Source organism: Muntiacus reevesi, chromosome 20 (assembly GCF_963930625.1).
Source record: "Muntiacus reevesi chromosome 20, mMunRee1.1, whole genome shotgun sequence".
NCBI lineage: Eukaryota > Metazoa > Chordata > Mammalia > Artiodactyla > Cervidae > Muntiacus > Muntiacus reevesi.
The window spans coordinates 31,021,468-31,036,503 of NC_089268.1; the positions used below are offsets into that span (position 1 = coordinate 31,021,468).

At 40.3% G+C, this 15,036-nt stretch overlaps 4 non-coding genes across 4 annotated transcripts; 1 reads left to right on the top strand and 3 right to left on the bottom strand.

Moving 5' to 3' along the window:
* Window positions 1-3,858: 3,858 nt before the first annotated feature.
* On the bottom strand, window positions 3,859-3,965 carry LOC136152004 (U6 spliceosomal RNA). The gene has a single exon (XR_010660165.1). It is a non-coding gene; the product is annotated as a U6 spliceosomal RNA (small nuclear RNA).
* A 4,305-nt stretch (window positions 3,966-8,270) lies between these two features.
* On the top strand, window positions 8,271-8,352 carry TRNAL-AAG (transfer RNA leucine (anticodon AAG)). Its single transcript has one exon. It is a non-coding gene; the product is annotated as a tRNA-Leu (tRNA).
* A 2,970-nt stretch (window positions 8,353-11,322) lies between these two features.
* TRNAA-AGC (transfer RNA alanine (anticodon AGC)) lies at window positions 11,323-11,394 on the bottom strand. Its single transcript has one exon. It is a non-coding gene; the product is annotated as a tRNA-Ala (tRNA).
* Window positions 11,395-13,763: 2,369 nt separating this feature from the next.
* On the bottom strand, window positions 13,764-13,836 carry TRNAF-GAA (transfer RNA phenylalanine (anticodon GAA)). Its single transcript has one exon. It is a non-coding gene; the product is annotated as a tRNA-Phe (tRNA).
* Between the last annotated feature and the right edge of the window lie 1,200 nt (window positions 13,837-15,036).

The window sequence follows — 15,036 nt, forward strand, 5'->3', positions numbered from 1 at the left end:
AGACGGAGGGGAAGAAGGGAGAGGGGGAGATACGAGTTTAAGATTTTTTTTTTTTAATTTTTAACGTAATCCTAAGTCATTTTATCTTCTGTTTTACTTTGAAGTTTCATTCCGACCTTTCTTACCTGTTCAAGGTCCCTAACTTTCTCTGGAAAACATATATGAAAATATATCAATATTACTTGATATATACTTAGTATATTATTAATAGATAAAATTTAAATATATTAACGTTAATGTTATAATAATAGCAAAGTCAACCATAAGCAACCTTCCAAGGTTGAGAGGAAAATTACAGAAATGCTATAGACCAACGTCAGTAGTACCAAGACCTGGAAAATAACTTGAGAACTTGATGAAAGTAAAGATTCTTGGACCCACCATGCAACTCCTGAGTGAAGTAAAAATAAGGCAGGAATCTTTGTAATTTAAAATCTTCTTCAGATTATATTGATGGCCAGCTAGGTTAAAGAAGCGCCACTGATCTAGAAGGTAGAGTGCAAGTAAGGCAATCTGGTGACAAGTTTCATCTGGAAGAGGTAGGTTAGGAAAGGGGGAGGTAGGGCAGAAGACTCCTGGAGTCTTGAAGAAAGGTAGGCAACAGAGGCTGGGGAATTTACCACAGTATATCACATTTACAATAACCAGGCTTGGCTTAGGAACAATAGCAATGAGACAGTTAAAAGAGAGAGAGAATTACAAAATTTTGAACGGTGGGGGGTGGGGGGTGTGGGGAGAATGATGATAACTTGCACAGTTCAGTTCAGCGCTCAATCGTGTCTGACTCTTTGTGGCCCCACGGACTGTAGCAGGCCAGGCTTCTCTGTCCATCACCAACTCCCCCAGCTTGCTCAAACTCATGTCCAATGAGTCAGTGAGGCCATCCAACCATCTCATCCTCTGTCGTCCCCTTCTCCTCCTGCCTTCAATCTTTCCCAGTATCAGGGTCTTTTCCAGTGAGTCAGTTCTTCACATCAGGTGGCCAAAGTATTGGAGCTTTAACTTCAGCATCAATCCCTCCAATGAATATTCAGGACTGAGTTTCTTTAGGCTTGACTGGTTTGATCTCCTTGTCAGTCTGGTATTATAATTCATTCTGTTGGCATTTTCTTTATCTGGCCAAAGAATTGTCTTTTTTTTTTTTAAGTTAACTGATTTGTTGTCTTAGAATTTTGTAACAGAAAGTGTAGTTTGCAACAGTTTCTTGCCTTGACATGAATGAATGAGCTCAACTCCACTGGGCGTCCTGGAGTGGAGTCCACATAGGCTGAATCAGAAGTTCCGGCTGTAGAACATGCTCTATCACATTCTGAGTTTGTTCTCAGTTCTTGCTACAGGCTTCATCTTGTGAGTTTTGTTCCAAATAGTATCAGAACAAAACTTCATATTTGCACCTATTCTTCATTACCCTTTGAGGGAGGGAAAATTTTAAGAGCAAATATGGGATGGCAGAGTAGGGTTGGCGGTGAAAACAAATCCATCCAATTCCTTTCCTTCCAAGAATGCAATAACGGGAAAGATGACACAGAAATTACAAAGAATAAAATTAAACAGCTGAAGTCTCTGAGATGGGATCACTTTTGTCTATGCAGTTGATGATGGCCATTCTCCCATTCTGCAAAGTCTTTTGCCTTTAGCTGTTGACTTCTCTAGTGTTTTCTGTGTGATTTTCTGAGGTGTACCAGGCAAGGTTTCCTTAATATATGTATATATGATGACAAAGATTTGAGAGCATGGAATTCCCATCCTCTCTATTTCAGTCCTCTAGACAAGTCACTTCAAAGATGGAGGACAGTGTCTGTGGTCAGAAGGCTTCTACACATGAATTAGGAAAGAGTTATTGACTAAATTTGATCATCGCCAAACTCTAGCAACAGACCCGAGTACTCAGTTGGATCTCAGAATCTATGTATTTCAGTCACACTAGAAAACTCTACATTCACTGATTTGAATACTCGTTTTAATAAATTGAGATTTGGATAGCAACAGCATCCTTGTTAGAAGTGGATTTATTGTGCAGTGTCTACTCATGCAGATAGAACTCAGATCTATAGACTTCAACGTCTGGTGACTGTACTGAGTTGCCCTCAGTAGAGCTTGGAAGATAAGGAGAGAGTGGAAGAAAATTAGTGGGCAGGCTTTCTGCTCCTCAGTCTGCAACCTGTTTCTTGAGAAAGACAGTTGAGAAAATTGAGGTAGAAAATTGTGCATGGTCTCCTTATTTTTTTTTCTTTCCATGCTTCTTTCAATTGTTTTTGCAAATGAATCAATAACTGGTTTGTGAATGTGGGTTTGGTATGATTACTGCCCTGGATGAACAGTATCTTCCTTTGTTGTCTCATTCCACCCAGCTTTCCTTGTTCTGACACAATCAGGTTTGGTCATGAATTCCAAAGCCCTTGGAGTAGAAACGCTTGAGTGCTTAAAGCAACTGACTAAATTAGATAGTCTCCCTTGAATGTGAGCAGGAAAAGATGAGTAAAGAAATGCAAAATCAAAAGTAAGAAAAAAGAAAAAAAGAGAGAGGCTCAGACAAGGTCCTCGTGCTCAGTTATGACTGACTCTTTGCAACACCATGGACTGTAGCCCACCAGTCTCCTCTGTTGAGATTTTCCAAACAAGAATACTAGAGTGGGTTGTCATTTCCTACTCCAGGGGATCTTCCGGACCCAGGGATCAAACCCACATCTCCTGTATCTCCTGTATTAGCAGTAGTACTGAGCCACTGGGGAAGCCCTCAGACTTGGGGCGGGGGGGAGCCTGAAACCCCAGACATCTTCCATGCTCTGTGATCTCTCCACAACTCAATTACATCCACCCAGACATGTGGTTTCCAAGAAAAATTTCATGACTATTACCTTCCTTCCTTTTCTGGATGTCTTCAAGGACCTAATAGTTGGCAGAATAGAGTTTAGTCTGTGCAGCTCCTTTATTTCCGAATCTCCTACTCTAAGTCTGATCTTACAGGTACATCATGAGAAGAGGCACTGCAACCCAAATGAAAGGACATAGTTACACCCAGTCTTCCCAAAGTTGATGGGCTCTAAGGGCTGCATGCCAAGGGATGGCGTGAGTAGCACTTGCATCCACCAACACAGAGAAGCCCATTATGGCACATACCCTTGAGTCTTCAAATGCTCCCTCCTTTCATTTTATTCTCCTCTGCCTACACAGACTACAAATAAAATGAAAAAACATAATGCAGAAGGATGTGAGAAAGAGTAGTGCGTGTCCTTGAGAATTTAACTGCATGTGGGGAAATTAGACACAAAGGAGGATTCACAATAATTATAATGAAAGGATACACCTCCAGCCCGGCACTATGTCTGCAAACCTTGCAGTGACTTTTCCAAGCAGATGCTACAGCTCTGGTTCTTAAAGACACAGAAGACAGAAAGAAAGGAGGAAGAAAACAAAATATTCCTGAGAGTTAGCTATTATAGAGTTTTGGGGTTTTTTTTTGTTTGTTTGTTTGCTTTTTGTATTTTGGTTTTTTTCCAAATGGAGTTTTCTCGGCAATGAAGAGAATGCAGAGGAGATTTGCAACTAGGACAAAATCTACCAAATGAATTAATTGATTATATATCCAGTAGCTAGGCCTATGTTTGGGTGGTTAATTAGTTAAACTTTTAAAGTTTTAGTTAAGGAAACAGTGTTCAAATCCTTAGGGGTTCAATATTGGAGTGTTTGCACTTATTCTCCAGTTATTGGTGGTGTCAGGATATGACTCCAGTTATTTTTAACTGGTAGAAAGCAACTGAAATCTTGTCTGCTCTTAAAGTTCTGAGTATTTGCAATAGGATCCTTTACCCTTCCTTTTACCCTAGTGGTTGGTAAAGTATTGCCTGTGAGCTAAGAATGGTTTTGGAACATTTCCCGAATTTGTATGTCATCCTTGTGCAATGGGCCATGCTCACTTTCTCTATATCTTTCCAGTTTTAGTATGTGTGCTGCTGAAAGAGCAACATTTTTTATTTTAAAAGGCAAAAAAATGCAATGGTATTTTGTGAAATATGAACCTTATATGAAATTCAAATTTAGGTGTTCATATATAAAGTTTTATTCGAACACAACAACCTCATTCATTTACACATCATCTATGGCTGTTTTTAGGCTAAACTGTACAGTAGTTGTAATAGAGATGGTACCTGGCACCTTTTCCCTTCCCACTGCTGCTGTGCACACTACACATTGCAGTCACTCAGTGATGATTCCTCAAGTTTTTCAGTGTCACACACATAATATTTTATTATTTACAAAAAATTAGCAGTGGTTACACATCATTTAAAAATAATAAAAGCTGACCTCAACAGTGAGCTCCTTTGGCTGAACCATGACACTTATCCAGTCTGTCATATCCGACTCTTTCATGACCCCATGTATTGCAGCACGCCAGGCTTCCCATGACACTGGGAACCATGATACTGCATTGTGTTCTAGGCTTTAACATACTGAAGGAATTAGGGTATCATGAGCATCATCCCAGTGAGCATCAACTCCTTTTTCACAGGAAGACAAATCATCCTCAGTATTCACTAAAATACCAAGCTTGCCAAAACCTAGGGTTGAACCAGGGACCTTTAAGATCTTCAGTCTAACTCTCTCCCAGCTGAGCTATTTCAGCCACCTGAAAGGGTCTCTGACCTTTCTTTTTCAATGTTTAGATTGTCAACTTTGGTTTTTGGAAGGGTTCAAGTTCCTAAAGCATGGTTGGCCAATATATTTGCCCACCCAGAAAGACTCGGAATATACTGTTTTCCATGTATGTCAGTTGGATACGATTCCTGGCAGCAGGGATGGATAAGTACAAATGGAGATTTTAAAGGAAGTATTAGGGAGGGATTCAGTGGAAAGCCTCTCTGTTCCTCTGCATTCTGTAGACACTGTTCAGACGTAATGGAACCTATAGGCAATATTTTGGAGAATCCCTTATTTTTCCCTTCTTTTTGATCCATACTCTTACATAATCTCCAAAAATGATGAGAAATGTTATCCAGTGATGCTATAAATTTTCTAAAAGAATACAGTATACAAGAGCATTACCAGACTACTAAACACTAGTCACGAAACTCCAACTGACAGTACAGCAACTGTCACAAAAATTAGAAAATTTGAAATGACACATCTCATTGCAACAGTGTTTCTTCACACACACAAGAATGTTTTTTTAATGAAGATGAGGTTGCAATCAAGTCAGTCTCTGATTGGCTCCTTTGTAAATCTTGCAAGGAAGCCCATTTACCATGGCAAAGAAATTAAAGTGTTTACTTATACTATCTAAAAGAAATATGCCTAGAGAAAACAAACTTAAGACCACTAATCTTTGGGTAAAAATAGTTGATTGAGAATTGAGGACAGTGGAAGCAAAATCAAGAGTTCATTTTAAAAAGAAGGCAAATGATGTGCCATTTTCATTGTCTCTTGATGAGTCAGTCTACAGATGTTACTGACATTATTCAGCTGTTTATTCAAGGAGGCAGTGTCATTTTTAAGTGACTGAAGACATAATCTATGTGGGAAAACTCTATGTGGAAAAACTCCAGGTGAGACTATTTTGTGAGAATTTGAACAAACAATTCATTACAATCTACTGCGATATGTTATGACTGGTAGTGGTGAAATTATGAAGGGAGCAGAAAAAGGTTTTAAAACTTGTGAGAAAGGTAAGCCTAGTGGACCTCTGAATTTTGGAGGCCAATGGTGAAGTCAGTCCTCCCAGTGGGCCTGACTTCATGCAGGGCATGCAACTGTTTATTTTATTTGGAAGGATAGCTGTAGCATAGGGATCCACACTAACTCATGATAGGTGACTAATAGTTTGATTGGCTGACTGGTGCTTGGAAGGAAAATTCCTGAAAAGTGAGGACAGAGAGGTTTGGGAAAGAGACAGATGGATGTGCTCAGTCGCTCAGTCATGTTCCGATTCTTTCCAACCCCGTGAACTATAGCCCTCCAGGCTCCTCAGACAGATGGATAGATTTTATTAAATATGCAGAGTCTAAGGATAATTATTTTCCATGTAAATGCTCTCTAAAACAAACCTCCTAAGAAGGGGATCTTAATAGACAGTTAGACAAGATAACCAATTCTGTTGATGTCTGGAAGCTTAGCTTCTCCTTAGCCATCATCACTGTCTTTTTCAGTGGAATTATGAAAAGAATGGCCACAGTGACAGAATGGAAGCCATGTATAGCTCAGTAACATGGACTTCCACACACCAAAACAGATCAGATTGAAGCCACTGCAAAGTGACTAAACTACCAACATGCTTAAAACATAAGTAGCATTAACATCATAAAATGAAATAAATTCAAAACAAAAAGAGTTTGGAAGGAAGATTGAATTAAAAGTCAATCAGTTCAGTTCAATCACTCAGTTGTGTCCAACTCTTTGTGACTCCATGGACTGCAGCACTCCGGCCTCCCTGTCCATCACCAACTCCTGGAGTTTACTCAAACTCCTGTCCATTGAGTCAGTGAGGCCATCCAACCATCTCATCCTCTGTCTTCCTTTTCTCCTCCCGCCTTCAATCTCTTCCAGCATCAGGGTCTTTTCAAATGAGTCTGCTCTTCACATCAGGTGGCCAAAATATTGAAGTTTCAGCTTCAGCATCAGTCCCTCCAATGAACATTCAGGACTGATTTCCTTTAGGATGGACTGGTTGGATCTCCTTGCAGTCCAGGGGACTCTCAAAAGTCTTCTCTAAGCCACAGTTCAAAATGATCAGTTCTTCGGGTGCTCACTTTTCTTTATAGTCCAACTCTCACTCTATCCATGGCTACTGGAAAAACCATAGCTTTGACTAGACGGACCTTTATTGGCAAAATAATGCTTTGTAATATGTTGTCTAGATTGGTCATAAATTTTCTTCCAAGGAGTAAGCCTCTTTTAATTTCATGGCTGCAGTCACCATCTGCAGTGATTTTGGAGCCCCCCAAAATAAAGTCTGTCACTGTTTCCATTGTTTCCCCATCTATTTGCCATGAAGTATTGGGACCAGATGCCATGATCTTAGTTTTCTTAATGCTGAGTTTTAAGCCAACTTTTTTCACTCTTCTCTTTCACTTTTAACAAGAGGCTCTTTAGTTCTTTGCTTTCTGCCATAAGGGTGGTGTCATCTGCATATCTGAGGTTATTGATATTTCTCCTGGCAATCTTGATTCCAGTGTGTGCTTCCTCCAGGCTGGGGTTTCTTATGATGTGCTCTGCATATAAGTTAAATAAGCAGGGTGACAATATACCGCCTTGACATACTTCTTTCCTGATTTGGAACCAGTCTGTTGTCCCAGGTCCAGTTCTAACTGTTGCTTCCTGACCTGCGTATTCACATCTCTTTCAGAATTTTCCACAGTTTATTGTGATCCATACAGTCAAAGGCTTTGGCATAGTCAATAAAGCAGAAGTAGATGTTTTTCTGGAACCCTCTTGCTTTTTTGATGATCCAACAGATGTTAGCAATTTGATCTCTGGTTCCTCTGCCTTTTCTAAATCCAGCTTGAATATCATGGCCCACCTACTCTTGAAGCTGGCTTGGAGAATTTTGAGAATTACTTTGCTAGTGTGTAGCTTAGTTGGTAAAGACTCTGCCTCCAATGCAGGAGACCCATGTTTGATCCCTGGGTCAGGAAGATCCCCTGAAAAAGCTGATAACAACCCACTCCAGTATTCTTGCCTGGAGAATTCCATGGACAGAAGACTTGCCAGGCTACAGTCCATGGGATCACAAAGAGTCAGACACTACTGTGTGACTAACTTTCCTTTCCTTTTGCTAGTGTGTGAGATGAGTGCAATTGTGTAGTAGTTTGAGCATTCTTTGGCATTGCCTTTCTTTGGGATTGGAATGAAAACTCATCTTTTCCAGTCCTGTGGCCACTGCTGAGTTTTCCAAATTTGCTGGCATATTGAGTGCAGCACTTTCACAGCATCATCTTGTAGGAGATGAAATAACTGAACTGGAATTCCATCACCTCCACTAGCTTTGTTCGTAGTGATGCTTTCTAAGGCCCACTTGACTTCACATTCCAGGATGTCTGGCTCTAGGTGAGTGATCACACCATCGTGATTATCTGGGTCATGAAGATCTTTTTTATATAGTTCTTCTGTGTATTCTTGCCACCTCTTCTTAATATCTTCTGCTTCTGTTAGGACTGCTGCAGAGTTGGGGGCACTGGATGTAACAGTGCGTGAATGGGACCTTTTGAAGGAGATCGCCATTATCTTCATTACCTCCACCATAGTTTGACTCCAGATTAAAAAATAGGGTATGAAGTGGTAGCGTGGCCGAGCGGTCTAAGGCGCTGGATTAAGGCTCCAGTCTCTTCGGGGGCGTGGGTTCGAATCCCACCGCTGCCAATATTTTTAGGACTTCCCTGTAGCTCAAACGCTGAAGAACCTGCCTGCGATGAAGGAGAGCAGGGTTGGATCCCTGGGTTAGAAAGTTCCCCTGGAGAAGGGAATGGCAATCCACTCCGGTAATCGTGCCTGGAGAATCCCATAGACAAAGAATCCTGGCGGGCCACAGTCCGTAGGGTCGCAGAGAGTCGGGCAGCTGAGCGACTAACTCAGACACACACACAAATAACAGGGAGAGAACACAGTCCCACCCATCAACAGAAAATTGGATTGAAGATTCACTGAGCTTGGCCCCGCCCATCAGACCCAGTTTCCCCTCAGTCCGTCTCTTCGCATCAGGAAGCTCCCATAAGCCTCCGATCCATCAGAGGGCAGACAGGCTGAAAAACACCATCACAGAAAACTAACCAATCTGATCACATGGACCACAGTCTCCTCTAACTCAATGAAACTATGAGCCATGCCCTGTAGGGCCAACACCCAAGACTGGGACGTGTAATGGTGGAGAGTTCTGACAAAATGTGGTTCACTGGAGAAGGATATGGCAGACCACTTCAGTATTCTTGCCTTGAGAAGCAAGGTTAATAGGAGTAGATATTTAATATTTGTCATAATAACATTAGTGATCCAGGGGATTTTTATAAAATGGCACTTACTTAAAATCTGGGAAACCAGTGAATTTTTATGGCACTCTCATGATTATGTGTGCATGTATTCAAAACAGAGCAACAGTTAAAATGCTGAAATCATTGATAATTATGAGGGCTTTTGAAGTGGAGCAGCCTGAGCCAGAGGCTAAATTCTTCAGTCAAAGGGAAGGAAATGACAATGGTGGAGTGGTGACAAGATCGGGGAAAATACAGTGCCAGAGAAAGTTTTATTAAGAAGGTTTGCATATCCGAGTGAGGACGCTCCGGACAGGATCTGTAAGCAGCAACTATGCCTCTGCTGGAAGGAAGTCTTTAATACAATTCAATTATCCTGGTTTCAAGAACGCGATCCTAGAACATGTTTGGCTGAATCACCAGATACAAGGGATAGGCAGACAGAGTGGGTCTCAAGTCTCTTTGAGAAAGTGGAAGGAGTGTCTTTCCTGGTGAAAGTGACTTCACAATGGCATGGAATAGCTTGATAGGGTGGTTTTTGCACGAAAATATTTACCTTGGGTGATTGTGCCCCCTAAGTTAATTCAGAGAACAATTGGCAATTTTGTGCGTCTGGTCAATGTCCAAATTTTTAGACAGGAGAGATGCAAGGTTCCCAGACTCCTGAAATAAAACTTTTACAAAAGAAAAACAAAACAAAACAAAAACAAAAAAAAAAGAAAAAAACAAGAAAAAACAAAGAAACAAACAAACAAAAAAAAAGAAATTAAAAAAAAGAAAAAAAAACTTTTACAGTGACTAACTTTATGTGACAGTGTGGTTTCTTGGAAGTAGCCAATTGTTTGCAAAAAAAACATTAATTTTAACACAGATCAAACCACTCACCTCTTTTGTGACCAAGAATAATCTTTCTCTTTCTCTCAAATCTCTTACTTTGCACTCAAGTCTCCCTCTATAACACTTACCCCCCCAACCCCAATTTAAGTGAGACACAAAAGCTATTTTACTTCATAAACTGGATTGTATGATCAAATCCATGTTGATTTATCAAATCATTAATAGGACCACAAAGTTAAACTACTTGTAGGAAAAGGTAGAATTGTCCCACGACTTTGAAGCAACTGTCCTAAATCTCTGGACACCAGTGTCCTAAATCTGCGTTCTTTGATGTTTGCATAAGTGCTTAGTACTCTAGCTGTGTATCTCCATTAGCAATATTTTCAAAAGGTAATGCTCTCCCAAGCATACCCAGCATAAGAATCCAGAACAAGCAGGGGAAAGAAGTTTTCCTGTACTCTTTTTACATCTTTCCCTTCGGGATCCAAACAGGACAGGACCGTTTAGCAAGTCTGCGTGGTGAGTGAGCATCTCCTGCCTTCTCAGCTCAAACTTGACCCTGGTGGACATCCATTCCGAGTCTCTTAGAAGAGGGCAAGTACACAAGAGAGTAGCTTGCCTCTTTGACTGGGGCATTCGCTCCAAACCTGTCATCATGGCCAGCCTTATATGTCTGTGATCAGTGCATTTCAGAGGGCCTTGTGTTCAGGAAATTATGCAGCCAATCTGTCCTTCATCTCACTGCTGGAGAATCCTGTGTTCTTCATGCCAGAGGAGGAACTGTGTTCTCCAAAGTACTAAGGCAAGTTCACTTCAGATTTTCCAGCCTCTTAATTTTAAACTTTCTCCAAATCCAGGGAAAACTCTGTTGAACTGATTCTTGAAGCTAGTTTGATGAAAGATGTGGTGGGGGCATAGTCTAAGTGATTTTCCTGCTCTCTGAACTCTAATTTTCCCCAGTAGTTAATTTTTGTGTAGTAAAGACCTTAGTCAATGTAAGAGTGATTTCTCAGTGACTAACAGTGGGTGGTTTTAAAAGGTAGACAAATCTGAAACAGAAAAACAGATATCAAATATTAACATATTATGGAATCTAGAAAAATGGTACTGATGAACCTATTTGCAGGGAAGGAATGGAGAAGCAGATGTAGAGAGAGGACTTGTGGACACAGCCAGACAAGGAGAGGATGGGATGAACTGAGAAAGTAGCACTGACCAATACGTACTATCATGTGTAAAATGGATAGTTAGTGGGGCATTGCTATGTAATACAGGGAGCCCAGCCTGGCGCTGTGATTACCTGGGGAGAGTGGCGGGGGGGGAGGGAGGATCAAGAGGGAGGGGAAATATATATAATTACTACTGAATCCCCTCGCTGTATAGCAGAAACCCACACAACTTTGTAAAGCAACATTCTCCAATTAAAAAATAAAAGGTGGACAGATAAACTTGAACAGAAACACCCGAACTATGAGGGACAGGGCCATTTTGGTTAGCGCCAGAGAAATCCCACACAAGAAGTTCCAGTTGGAGGTGCCGGGGATTGAACCCGGGGCCTCGTGCATGCTAAGCACGCGCTCTACCACTGAGCTACACCCCCCACAATTACAACCCCTTTGTGGAAAATAATTTAATGGCAATTGCTATCTGCTTTGGTTTTCAAGAACCCTAGCCCAGGACAACCTAGCTCTGTTCTGGAGAATCCTGTCCATGTTTTTGCCCTCCTCACATGGAGCTCTTGGCTGTACAAGAGTATGAAGAGTTAGAAATCAGAGTAACATTTACTGACTTGCAGTGATTTCTTCTGTTCTACTTTAGGGATATAGTTGAATTAAGTAAGGTTCCTTACAACATTAAAGAAGACACTAAGTATTGTTTTGTAGACTATAAATTTACTTCCCTGGTGGCTCAGATGGTTAGGAATCTGCCTGCAATGGGGGGAAAACCTGGGTTTGATCCCTGGGTTGGGAAGATCCTCTGGGGAAGGGAACAATGTCCCCAATAGAATTGCCTGAAGAATTCCATGAACAGAGGAGCCTGGCAAGCTACAGTCCATGGAGTCGCAAAGAGTCAGACAGACTGAGTGACTTTCACTTTCAGTAACCTAGGGAAGAAATCTGTAAACTGGGAAATGTCAGTAAGATTTGTTTTACAAATCATGGATAAATCAGAAATTTGAACAACTCATTCCTGGACAAGATGATTAACTGGAATTACTGCATGTGAGTGAAGAGGTGGCCAGCATAAAAGGATCCCCAAACCTAAGGGGTGGGTATTTCCACTTTTTTCTTGTTTTATGCCATTTAATAAATTGATTTCAAACTTTTCTCAATTCTAGGAACAAGTTTACTTGAACTGAATCAAGATACCATTTCCCAGTGAGTGCTAGATAATGAGCATCATTTATTTACCACCAGGTGTAGGAAGGTTTGAGTTTTGAGACATTGAAACTTTGTGGGTTTCCCAAGAGCAAGTTGAAATCCTGCTCACAGAACTCTAGGCTGAGTTCTGACCGTGGTCAATATGATATATTTGTAGTGTTTTTTTTTTTTTTTTTTTCCAAGCTTTCAAAAAAAAAAAGAAAACGGTGCTTTTCAAATATAGCTGGGGACAAGAAGTGGATAATATTATAGTAATAACAATAGGTTACATTACATGATTATATCACCTCCTTGATAAATAGACTCCCCAAGAGGTGAAGTAACTACCAACAGTTCACAGCCAACAAGTAGCAAGGCAAGTTTCAAAGTCAGGTAGATTTCCTTTAGAGCACTTGCTCCACATCTTTTCTTCTGAGAATGGGAATCCTGAAGTCAAAAGGCAACTGAAGGTTAGTTTGGATTCATCTCCTCTTTGCAAATGTCATTATCACTTAAAGGGAAAGAAGTAGTCCTACATAATTAATGTTGAGCAGTTTCCAATTCTCTAGGGAAATGGGGAAGCAAGCAATGAACTTACAATACTCACCATGAAATAAAATACCTCAAGTCCAGCAAGATGGTCTGCAAACCCTGCTGTGACATTTTGTAGGGGACATGACAGCTCTGGTTTTGAGATGCCTAAAGGAATGGAAGACAGAGAGAAAGAAAAACAAAGCATTCCTGAGAGCTGGGTATTTATTATAGCATCTCTTTCAAACGGGATTTTCCCTGCCATAAAAGAATGCAAAGAAGCTTTGCAACTAAGATAATATCTATCAAATGAATTAGTTAAATGTATGTCCAGTAGCTAGACCTATAGATTACGATAGCTCACTAGGTAAGCTTCCAGAATTTTTAAACTGGGGAAACAAAGTTCAAATCCCTAGGGGCTGAGGTCCTTCTGTTTGAGTTTATTCTCCACTTATTTCCAACTGGCAAAAGCCTCCTGAAACCTTGCCTGCTCTTAAAGTTGTGAGTATTTACAGTGAGATCCTCTCCTTAGTGGTTGGTTAACTATTGCCAGAGAGCTAGGAATGGTTTGGGAACATTAAGTTTGAATAAATAAAAAGAAAACTAGTATTTGTTGACACATGAAGTTTATATGAAGTTCAAATGTCAGTGTCCATATATAAAATTTTATTCAAACACAGGCACTTCATTTACACATCTTCTATGGCTGCTTTCTAGCTACAACAGAGAGTGGCTGCAACAGAGATGGTAAGTGGCACCCTTTGCTCTTCCCACTGCTGCTGTTCACACTATACGTCACAGTGATTCAGTGACCATTGCCTAAGTTTTTCAGCGTCATTATTGCATAGTATTTTATTATTTTTTTAAATCAGTAATGCTTACTGCTCACAGGGTATCAATAGGTAGGAGTACTATGTAAACTTAAAGAGGTCATAAGATACCTTTATTACCTTGGTAAAAAAAAAAAAAGAGTTGGAAATCTAAAAGTGGGCTTCAGTTATGACCTCCTCCATGACTGAAATGTGGCACATATTTAACATGCTAATGGAATACACTGTGTTAACTTAAAAGCACAGCTTGCCGAAACCCGGGATTGAACCAGGGACCTTTAGATCTTCAGTCTAACGCTCTCCCAACTGAGCTATTTCGGCCACTTGAGATAACAGTTTTTGACTTCTGTTTTTTAATAATTAGATTGTTTTCAGCTTCTTTTTCAGATTTCAAATTCCTTAAGCCTGATGGTCTAGTTGTCCAATATACTTGCCGGCCCAGAAAGAACTGGAATCTTTCTTCCATATGTGCTGCTTGGATCAAGTTCCCTCTGATATGGGATGGTAGGTGGAGCAGGGAGGCAGAAGAGAGGTAACAGCAATTCACTGGAAAGTCTTTCGACTTCTCCACATCCTGTCAGTTGACCCAGACCCAGTTCAGAAACTAAAAGAACATAAAGGCAGTATTTTTTTGGAGAAGTGGGGGGGTCTCTTATTTTTCTCTTTCTCTTGATCCTCCTTCTTTGAAAGTCTTCAAAAATGCTGAGAAATGGAATCCAATAACTCTATAAGTTTGGGGAAATATATATGTACAGTAAGTCCCCTATATGCAAACTTTCAAAGATGCCAATATGCGTTCCATCAATGTCAGACATGAGTGCTATTGCCGCTTACCCTCCACCTCCTATTGCTGATGAGCCTGCCACTCTATCGTATCCCACCTCTTCTCCCTCCTCCAGGCAATAACTCTTCTTGCCTGTTCACTTGATGCCACCCCCGTATGCCAGCTGTTGCACTGTACTACAATACTGTATTATAAGATTAAAAATGTTTTAATTTTTTGTTTTTATGTGTTCTTTTTGTGTGAAAAATATTATAAGCCTATAACAGTGTGGTACTATATAGCGATTGTATTAAATGAGTACATAGGCTAAGTTCGTTGGACTTATAAAAAAATTGGACTTACCAACTCACTCTCAAAACAGAACTCATTCACAATACCAGACTACATACTCATCACAATAATTCTCAACTGACAAGAAAACAACTGTCACAAAAATTAGAAAATTTAAAATGGCATATCTCATTACAACAGACTTTGTTCACAAAAAAATCAATAGTTAAATTTTTCATTAAAAAAATTTTTTACACAATTTAAAAGGTTACTTTGCATTTAAAGTTATTACAAAGTGAAAGTGTTAGTCACTCAGTCATGTCCAACTCTTTTCGATCCCATAGACTGTAGCTCACCAGGCTCCTCTGTTTATGGAATTCTCCAGGCAAAAAATAATGAAGGGGATTACCACATTTTTCTCCAAAGGATCTTCTTAACCCCACAATTGAAGCATGGTCTCCTACATT